Consider the following 12,129-nt stretch of genomic DNA (forward strand, 5'->3'; position numbering starts at 1 on the left):
GGCTGGAAATCCTCCCCTCTCATTATTTTTTTTTTTTTAATTTTTCCAAAAGAAGGAACAGAGAAGGGGGCCAGGTGAGGATATTCCCTCAAAGGCCCAGTTCTCTGTTCTTAACGCTACCTCGCTAACGCGGGAAATGGCGAATATTTTGAAAGATATATATATATATATATATATATATATATATATATATATATATATATATATATATATATATATATATATTGGACTGCTTTAAAGACCGTTACTGTTGATACCCCTATAGTCTTAACAGAGCAAAGAGCCAAGTGAGGAATTTTCCCTCCAAGGATCACTCTTGTGTTCTTGACGCTACCTCGTTCACGCGGGAAATGCGAGCATGTATGATTACTGGTTTGGGAATGTTTTGGGAGTGAAGTCAGGGGTTGGTGAGAGGATAAGAGCAAGGGAAGGAGTAGCACTACTCCTGAAACAGGAGTGGTGGGAGTATGTGATAGTGTAAGAAAGTAAACTCGAGTAGATTGATATAGGTAAAACTGAAAGTGGATGGAGAGAGATGGGTGATTATTGGTGCATATGCACCTGGGCATGAGAAGAAAGATCATGAGAGGCAAGTGTTTTGGGAGCAGCTGAGTGAGTGTGTTAATAGTTTTCATGCACGATACCGGGTTACAGTGATGGGGGATTTGAATGCAAAGGTTAGTAATGTGGCAGTTGAGGGAATGATTGGTGTACATGAGGTGTTCAATGTTGTAAATGGAAATGGTGAAGAGCTTGTAGATTTTTATGATGAAAAAGGACTGGTGATTGGGAATACCTGGTTTAAAAAGAGATATATACATAAGCATACGTATGTAAGTAGAAGAGATGGCCAGAGAGTGTTATTGGAATACGTGTTAATTGATATGCAAGACAATCGCATGTTTACCAAATGGCGTCCTAGCCTCGTTTCTTCCATGTATATCAACTGACGGTTATATTTCTCTTTTGTGTCTCCCCTGATGATGTGATTATTACACGGAAGTGCACTTGGGAACTTATCGGGTTTCATTTTCCTCGTGGACTCGTAGGAATGTCTTGGTCACGCGCAAAATTGTGATCATTTCCAATATATATATATATATATATATATATATATATATATATATATATATATATATATATATATATATATATATATAGGAAGTGAAGTGTTTTAGACATCTGTAAGTGGATTCTGCAGCGTGTGGAACCATGGAAGCGAAAGTGAGTCACAGGGTGGGGGAGGGGGCGAAGGTTCTGGGAGCGTTGAAAAATGTATGGAAGGCGAGAACATTATCCTGGAAAGCAAAAATGGGTATGTTTGAAGGAATAGTGGTTCCATCAATGTTATATGTTAGCGAAGCGTGGGCTATAGATAGAGTTGTGTGGTGGAGGGTGGATGTGTTGGAAATGAAATGTTTGAGGACAATATGTGATGTGAGGTGGTTTGATCGAGTAAGTAATGTAAAGGTAAGAGAGATGTGTGGTAATAAAAAGTTTTTTTGAGAGAGCAGAAGAGGGTGTTTTGAAATGGTTTAGTCACATGAAGAGAATGAGTGAGGAAATATTGACAGAGGATATATGTGTCGGAGGTGGAGGGAACAAGAAGTGGGAGACCAAATTGGAGGTGGAAAGATGGAGTGAAAAAGATTTTGAGTGATCGGGGCCTGAACATGCAGGAGGGTGAAAGGCGTGCAAGGAATATAGTGAATTGGAACTATGTGGTATACCGGGGTCGACGTGCTGTCAATGGGATTGAACCAGGGCATGTGATGCGTCAGGGGTAAACCATAGAAGGTTCTGTGGGGCCTGGATGTGGAACGGGAGCTGTGGTTTCGGTGCATTATACACGACAGCTAGAGACTGAGTGTGAACGAATGTGGCCTTTGTTGTCTTTTCCTAGCGCTACCTCGCATACATGAGTGGGGAGGGGGTTGTTATTCCATGTGTGGCGAGGTGGCGATGGGAATAAATAAAGGCAGACAGTATGAATTATGTACATGTGTATATATGTATATGTCTGTGTGTGTGTATATATATGTGTATATATGTATATGTCTGTGTGTGTGTATATATATGTGTATATATGTATATGTCTGTGTGTGTGTATATATATGTGTACATTGAGATGTATAGGTATGTATATTTGCGTGTGTGGACGTGTATGTATATGCATGTGTATGTGGGTGGGTTGGGCCATTCTTTCGTCTGTTTCCTTGCGCTACCTCGCTAACGCGGGAGACAGCGACAAAGCAAAATAAATAGATTAATATATATATATATATATATGTATATATATATATATATATATATATATATATATATATATATATATATATATATATATATATATATATATATATATATATATATGTGTGTGTGTGTGTTGAAATGTATAGGTATATATATGTGCGTGTGTGCACGTGTATGTATATACATATGTATGTGGGTGGGTTGGGCCATTCTTTCGTCTGTGTCCTTGCGCTACCTCGCTAACGCGGGAGACATCGACAAAGTATAATTAAGAAAAAAAAAAAAAATATATATATATATATATATATATATATATATATATATATATATATATATATATATTAATACTGAATGAATTTGTAATGTTGTATGGTTATGTTCTTACTATGAAAAGTTATTACCTAAATTTTTATTGTGAAAAGCTGTTTTACCATTTCTGAAGTAGCATTTTTTTTTTTCTTTTGCAGAAATACACTTCTAAAATATTTAAAACTGATTGTATTACTTTATATTCATAATATTGTCTTAGAGTAGAAACGCGTTTAGAAACGAAGAAATTTAGTGGGGGACAAATTGAATTCTGTTCTCATTCTAATCATTATATATCACATCGGACTATGATCTTTCAAGAAATTATTGCCTTTCATTACAACTTATTATTATTAACTTATTATTAACAGCCTATCGATATACAACAAGAGACACAATCAATTGTCGTCGTCGTAGAGTGATTTGACCGTTAAAAAAAAAAAAAAAAATGTATGGCTTACGGAAGTGTCAATGCGCTTGAGTACCTGCTTGTATTGTGGGGTAGAAAGAAAAAAAAGGTCAATGAAATTCAGAAACTGAACTAATAACTACTGCTGAATGATGAGCTTGCGACTTTGGATGCCATAGAATCACTCGCATCAATGTACGTGATGTAGCTGCTCACTGACAACACTGGTAGCCATGTTGTGTATCCGTCTCCCCCCCCCCCCCTCCTCCTCCTCCTCCTCCTCCTCCCTACTCTCTCTCTCTCTCTCTCTCTCTCTCTCTCTCTCTCTCTCTCTCTCTCTCTCTCTCTCTCCCCCACCCCTTCCCTTGCGCCCACCCCAGCACCCCCGCTGTACTGAGCAGTGACATTGATTTTAATGTATGGTGTTTTGTCATGATATGTTGAAGGAAACATATGTTCTGTAGTTTCCTAATTATTTATTATATCAAGGGGGAAACAATGTTGAACACAGTTTTTTTTTTTTTTTTTTTTTCCCAAAAGAAGGAACAGAGAAGGGGGCCAGGTGAAGATATTCCCTCAAAGGCCCAGTCCTCTGTTCTTAACGCTACCTCGCTATCGCGGGAAATGGCGAATAGTATGAAAAAAAAAATTTATATATATATATATATATACGAATAAAGTGTATATGAACGCGCACCTTCATAGAACATACAAAGCTACATCAGCCAGGATCGAACCTGGGACCCCTTGTGCAAGAGGCAGGCATGCTAACCGCTAGACTAAGGGACTGTATAATACGAAACAACTATTCGAAATACTAAGTACTCGAATACCCTTAGTATTTCGAATAGTTGTTTCCTATTATACAGTCCCTTAGCCTAGCGGTTAGCATGCCTGCCTCTAGCACAAGGGGTCCCAGGTTCGATCCTGGCTGATGGAGCTTTGTATGATATATATATATATATATATATATATATATATATATATATATATATATATATATATATATTACAAGAGGCGATAATGGTGTGCTTGATTTAGTATGTGCTTAAAACCACGAGGAAAATTGAAATGTATTAAGTTCCCAAGTGCACTTTCGTGTAATGATCACATCGTCAGGAGGAGATACAACAATGAGATAGAAGACGTAGAACAGTCAGTTGATATACAAGGAAGAGACGTAACTAAGACGCTTGTTTGCCAATGGCGTCTCAGCTACACCGCTTCCTAACTGTTCTACGTCTTCTATCGCATTCTTGTTATCTCCCTTGCCGATGTGATCATTACACGAAAGTGCACTTGGGAACTTAATGTATTTCAATTTCCCTCGTGGTTATATATATATATATATATATATATATATATATATATATATATATATATATATATATATATATATAACACTAGTCCGTGATGTTAGTTATTATGAAGGTGAAATCGCAATTCAGTAAGAGTTCAGATAATGTTATTTAACATGTAATTTTTCTGTACATTGCTCACTACGTTTCATGGATACAGTCCGCCTCATCAGGTGCATGCAATTCATAAAGCTTTTTAAATCCCAACACTACCACACATAAATTCCGTCTTCCTTGTGCAATAGTCGATATATTGCATCATCAAGTATGGCACAGGGATTAGAGAATTTGTGTGGGAATGTTGGGATTTGAAACTTCATGAAGTATTTGCATCTGATGAGGCGGGTTGTTTCCATAAAACATGTAGTGATGCATGAATAGAAAAATTACATGTTAGATCAGATTATCTGAACTACTGAATTGCAATTCTATATATATATATATATATATATATATATATATATATATATATATATATATATATATATATATATATATATATTTTTTTTTTTTTTTTTTTTTTTTTTTATACTTTGTCGCTGTCTCCCGCGTTTGCGAGGTAGCGCAAGGAAACAGACGAAAGAAATGGCCCAACCCCCCCCCCCCATACACATGTACATACACACGTCCACACACGCAAATATACATACCTACACAGCCTTCCATGGTTTACCCCAGACGCTTCACATGCCTTGCTTCAATCCACTGACAGCACGTCAACCCCTGTATACCACATGACTCTAATTCACTCTATTTCTTGCCCTCCTTTCACCCTCCTGCATGTTCAGGCCCCGATCACACAAAATCCTTTTCACTCCATCTTTCCACCTCCAATTTGGTCTCCCTCTTCTCCTCGTTCCCTCCACCTCCGACACATATATCCTCTTGGTCAATCTCTCCTCACTCATTCTCTCCATGTGCCCAAACCATTTCAAAACACCCTCTTCTGCTCTCTCAACCACGCTCTTTTTATTTCCACACATCTCTCTTACCCTTACGTTACTTACTCGATCAAACCACCTCACACCACACATTGTCCTCAAACATCTCATTTCCAGCACATCCATCCTCCTGCGCACATCTCTATCCATAGCCCACGCCTCGCAACCATACAACATTGTTGGAACCACTATTCCCTCAAACATACCCATTTTTGCTTTCCGAGATAATGTTCTCGACTTCCACACATTTTTCAAGGCTCCCAAAATTTTCGCCCCTTCCCCTATATATATATATATATATATATATATATATATATATATATATATATATATATATATATATATATATATATATATATTCGTGATCTAGATCTATGTATTTGCTGATAATGTTTTGCTAGTAAGGTGCAAATTTTCATATTGTAAGAATAATGTAAGGAATTAGCACGTAGAATAACCGTGGCATGTATCATAAGTGCTCAAATAAGAACATACAGTGAAACATTTTCAAATAATGTAACTACAAAAATGTATCGAATGTGGAAAAGTGACATAGTGAAGTAATTAACCAGTGAAACTGATATGATAGTCTCGGTAACCCAATGTGATTCTGGGTCACCTGCCGTAATAACAATAATGTAAAGAACATCTTAATCTAACACTCACTAGAAAATTCTGCGGGCTGTATTTACGCAATACCATGCAAAATTGTAATATGTTTTACGTTGTTAAGGGTCTTTATATTAGACTTAAGCAACATAGATATAGTATAAGAACAGGACATAGAATTAGATGCTTTTTTTTTTTTTTTAATCATGTTGAAAATTATAACCATTGTATTGACTGGAGTAATGCCAATTCAGTTTTTAACTGTGACTCTCTTACAACGAGAAATATCATTGAATCTTCTATTAGTAAATACACAAAGAATTGTAACATTATTATTAGTGAAGGTCTATACAAATTGGATGGATTTGTTGTAGGCAAAATTTGTAAAACAGTTCCCTTTCTTGTCCACATAATAAAAATTCTATGACAAGCACCACCTTACGGTAACGCTTTTTTGCCAATGGTCTCTTAGCTACGTCTCTCCCTTGAATATCAACTGACCGTTGTAGTTCTTCTATATCATTCTTGTATCTTTCCTGGAGATGTGATCATTACACGAAAGTGCACTTGGGAACTTTTCGTGTTTTGTTTTCCACGTGGACTCATAGGAATATCTTGATCACGCGCAAAATTGTGATCCTTTCCAATATATATATATATATATATATATATATATATATATATATATATATATATATATATATATATATATATATCTTTTTCTTTCTTTTAAACTTCGCCATTTCCCGCGTTAGCCAGGTAGCGTAAAGAACAGAGGACTGGGCCTTTTTTGGAATATCCTCACCTGGCCCCCTCTGTTCCTTCTTTTGGAAAATTAAAAAAAGAAAAAAAACGAGAGGGGAGGATTTCCAGCCCCCCGCTCCCTCCCCTTTTAATCGCCCTCTACGACACACAGGGAATACATGGGAAGTATTCTTAATCCCCTATCCCCAGGGATAATATATATATATATATATATATATATATATATATATATATATATATATATATATATATATATATATATATATTTGAAGGAATAGTGGTTCCAACAATGTTGTATGGTTGCGAGGCGTGGGCTATGGATAGAGTTGTGCGCAGGAGGATGGATGTGCTGGAAATGAGATGTTTGAGGACAATGTGTGGTGTGAGGTGGTTTGATCGAGTAAGTAACGTAAGGGTAAGAGAGATGTGTGGAAATAAAAAGAGCGTGGTTGAGAGAGCAGAAGAGGGTGTTTTGAAATGGTTTGGGCACATGGAGAGAATGAGTGAGGAAAGATTGACCAAGAGGATATATGTGTCGGAGGTGGAGGGAACGAGGAGAAGAGGGAGACCAAATTGGAGGTGGAAAGATGGAGTGAAAAAGATTTTGTGTGATCGGGGCCTGAACATGCAGGAGGGTGAAAGGAGGGCAAGGAATAGAGTGAATTGGAGCGATGTGGTATACCGGGGTTGACGTGCTGTCAGTGGATTGAATCAAGGCATGGGAAGCGTCTGGGGTAAACCATGGAAAGCTGTGTAGGTATGTATATTTGCGTGTGTGGACGTATGTATATACATGTGTGTGGGGGTGGGTTGGGCCATTTCTTTCGTCTGTTTCCTTGCGCTACCTCGCAAACGCGGGAGACAGCGACAAAGCAAAAAAAAAAAAAAAAATATATATATATATATATATATATATATATATATATATATATATATATATATATATATATATATATATATATGACTTGACCCTCAACCCTACTGTGCCTAATAACCTTGCTCTTATTCACATTTACTCTTAACTTTCTTCTTTCATACACTTAACAAACTCAGTCACCAGCTTCTGCAGTTTCTCACATGAATCAGCCACCAGCGCTGTATCATCAGCGAACAACAACTGACTCACTTCCCAAGCTCTCTCATCCCCAACAGACTTCATACTTGCCCCTCTTTCCAAAACTCTTGCATTCACCTCCCTAACAACCCCATCCATAAACAAATTAAACAACCATGGAGACATCACACACCCCTGCCGCAAACCTACATTCACTGAGAACCAATCACTTTCCTCTCTTCCTACACGTACACATGCCTTACATCCTCGATAAAAACTTTTCACTGCTTCTAACAACTTGCCTCCCACACCATATATTCTTAATACCTTCCACAGAGCATCTCTATCAACTCTATCATATGCCTTCTCCAGATCCATAAATGCTACATACAAATCCATTTGGAAGGTGAGTTTGAATGGAGAAAAACTGGAGGAAGTGAAGTGTTTTAGATATCTGGGAGTGGATCTGGCAGCGGATGGAACCATGGAAGCGGAAGTGGATCATAGGGTGGGGGAGGGGGCGAAAATTCTGGGAGCCTTGAAGAATGTGTGGAAGTCGAGAACATTATCTCGGAAAGCAAAAATGGGTATGTTTGAAGGAATAGTGGTTCCAACAATGTTGTATGGTTGCGAGGCGTGGGCTATGGATAGAGTTGTGCGCAGGAGGATGGATGTGCTGGAAATGAGATGTTTGAGGACAATGTGTGGTGTGAGGTGGTTTGAGCGAGTAAGTAACGTAAGGGTAAGAGAGATGTGTGGAAATAAAAAGAGCGTGGTTGAGAGAGCAGAAGAGGGTGTTTTGAAATGGTTTGGGCACATGGAGAGAATGAGTGAGGAAAGATTGACCAAGAGGATATATGTGTCGGAGGTGGAGGGAACGAGAAGAGGGAGACCAAATTGGAGGTGGAAAGATGGAGTGAAAAAGATTTTGTGTGAGCGGGGCTGAACATGCAGGAGGTGAAAGGAGGGCAAGGAATAGAGTGAATTGGAGCGATGTGGTATACCGGGGTTGACGTGCTGTCAGTGGATTGAATTGGGGCATGTGAAGCGTCTGGGGTAAACCATGGAAAGCTGTGTAGTTATGTATATTTGCGTGTGTGGACGTATGTATATACATGTGTATGGGGGTGGGTTGGGCCATTTCTTTCGTCTGTTTCCTTGCGCTACCTCGCAAACGCGGGAGACAGCGACAAAGCAAAAAAAAAAAAAAAAAAAAATATATATATATATATATATATATATATATATATATATATATATATATATATATATATGTGTGTGTGTGTGTGTGTGTGCGCCTTTTTTCGCGTTACAAAGGTAGTCTTAGGAACAGACGAAGGGCTGACCATTCACTCGCAGCTACACTCTGTCTGTCATGTGTACAGCACTAAAGACAGAGCCCCATAGCAACAGTCAAGTCCCACATACCTTTCCTTGGTTTTCCCTGACTGCCTCATACGCCTTATTTCAGCCCAAATGACGAGAATATCGTCCCCAGTATACCGCATTGCCCCAGTTAACTTTATCCCTTGCACACCTCACGCTCTCCTGCATATTCAGGCCCCCCGAACCTTCAAAGCCTTTGGACCCCTTTCTTGAGCGGATCCCGATGTTACTCAAAGACCCCTTTGCCATAGGCTCCTGCAGCTCCAACGTCGCGCTTCAGTGTGCAGTGGAAATGATGGACTCTTAATGAATAAGAATTTCTTCGACGATACCTGTACTCCCTCTCGTCAACAGACGACGATACAGCCACGCTGAAGGTGACTTTTCACTCGCGGCATAACGACAACCGGGCTCCATGGCCTTCCCTCCCCTCCATACGTTGACACAAACCAGGCATCCATGGGTAGGCTTCCTGTCGTAACCCTCCGCCTAATCTGTAAGCTCGACCACCCAGATTATAGGTTTTATCGTATGATCTCACATGCTAATCTTATCATGGCTTCACTGACACATTCTCTGAAGTGGACAACGCCCTTGTGCACAGCCAGGCTACAGACTTTTGATCACACACACACAGCACTTACACTGTGCCATCTATCTTGCGGTACGCATTATATAATTTGCACCATCTGTGTGGTACACAGGAGCCCACATATACATTCCCAAACTATGTTACGGCTATACACCACCTCACGAACACAGTGCGTAGTACACTCAATCGTCCATCGCTTGTTGCTGTGCCATCCATTTTCTGCGTCTCTGACTCACAACAATGACGGCCACTCTGCAATTATTATCTTACAGATGAATTAAAAGTACCTTTTGCAACGATATGCACTATTTTGCAATTGATATATCTAAATTATTGGCACCATTAAGAGGAAATGTACGTTGGGCGGCCTAAGAAAGAAAGACTTCTTCCCCTTTCGTCCAACATCTGGCTACAATGTATACCCTCCTGCATCTTGCAGAAAACCCGAGCGTAATTACTTTTCCTTCCAGACCCCCCTGCAATAATGATTAAAATCTCTCATATTATGCTAGAAATGTACAAAAGGTTTAAACCATGCATGCGAAACTGTATGGATCATATATACGGTTTATTTTGTACCCTGTAAAAGTGATGCGGATAGGTTTCAAGACATTGTCTACATTGTGGTACAGAGCTGCGCAAGTGATGCGTGCTGGTTTATTCGACGTCATACTCTATAATGAAACTCAATTAGCGTGAATGTGATAGAATGCAAATGCCTTTTATAGACAATACATCACATATCAAGAATTCCAGGAAACATATATCTAGGATTAATCAACAGACTCCAAAGCCAGCTGGTATGTTCAGCCAAAGATTGGTTCATATATCAGTATAATACTACCTTTAATATGACATGCTTTTCTACCTAAAGATACATACCTACACAGCTTTCCATGGTTTACCCCAGACGCTTCACATGCCTTGATTCAATCCACTGACAGCACGTCAACCCCTGTATACCACATGACTCCAATTCACTCTATTCCTTGCCCTCCTTTCCCCCTCCTGCATGTTCAGGCCCCGATCACACAAAATCTTTTTCACTCCATCTTTCCACCTCCAATTTGGTCTCCCTCTTCTCCTCGTTCCCTCCACCTCCGACACATATATCCTCTTGGTCAATCTCTCCTCACTCATTCTCTCCATGTGCCCAAACCATTTCAAAACACCCTCTTCTGCTCTCTCAACCATGCTCTTTTTATTTCCACACATCTCTCTTACCCTTACGTTACTTACTCGATCAAACCACCTCACACCACACATTGTCCTCAAACATCTCATTTCCAGCACATCCATCCTCCTGCGCACATCTCTATCCATAGCCCACGCCTCGCAACCATACAACATTGTTGGAACCACTATTCCCTCAAACATACCCATTTTCGCTTTCCGAGATAATGTTCTCGACTTCCACACATTTTTCAAGGCTCCCAAAATTTTCGCCCCCTCCCCCACCCTATGATCCACTTCCGCTTCCATGGTTCCATCCGCTGACAGATCCACTCCCAGATATCTAAAACACTTCACTTCCTCCAGTTTTTCTCCATTCAAACTCACCTCCCAATTGACTTGACCCTCACCCCTACTGTACCTAATAACCTTGCTCTTATTCACATTTACTCTCAACTTTCTTCTTCCACACACTTTACCAAACTCAGTCACCAGCTTCTGCAGTTTCTCACATGAATCAGCCACCAGCGCTGTATCATCAGCGAACAACAACTGACTCACTTCCCAAGCTCTCTCATCCCCAACAGACTTCATACTTGCCCCTCTTTCCAGGACTCTTGCATTTACCTCCCTTACAACCCCATCCATAAACAAATTAAACAACCATGGAGACATCACACACCCCTGCCGCAAACCTACATTCACTGAGAACCAATCACTTTCCTCTCTTCCTACACGTACACATGCCTTACATCCTCGATAAAAAACTTTTCACTGCTTCTAACAACTTGCCTCCCACACCATATATTCTTAATACCTTCCACAGAGCATCTCTATCAACTCTATCATATGCCTTCTCCAGATCCATAAATGCTACATACAAATCCATTTGCTTTTCTTTTGCTTTTCTAAGTATTTCTCACATACATTCTTCAAAGCAAACACCTGATCCACACATCCTCTACCACTTCTGAAACCGCACTGCTCTTCCCCAATCTGATGCTCTGTACATGCCTTCACCCTCTCGATCAATACCCTCCCATATAATTTACCAGGAATACTCAACAAACTTATACCTCTGTAATTTGAGCACTCACTCTTATCCCCTTTGCCTTTGTACAATGGCACTATGCACGCATTCCGCCAATCCTCAGGCACCTCACCATGAGTCATACATACATTAAATAACCTTACCAACCAGTCAACAATACAGTCACCCCCTTTTTTAATAAATTCCACTGCAATACCATCCAAACCTGCTGCCTTGCCGGCTTTCATCT

Source organism: Panulirus ornatus, chromosome 50 (assembly GCF_036320965.1).
Source record: "Panulirus ornatus isolate Po-2019 chromosome 50, ASM3632096v1, whole genome shotgun sequence".
In the NCBI taxonomy this organism is placed as follows: domain Eukaryota; kingdom Metazoa; phylum Arthropoda; class Malacostraca; order Decapoda; family Palinuridae; genus Panulirus; species Panulirus ornatus.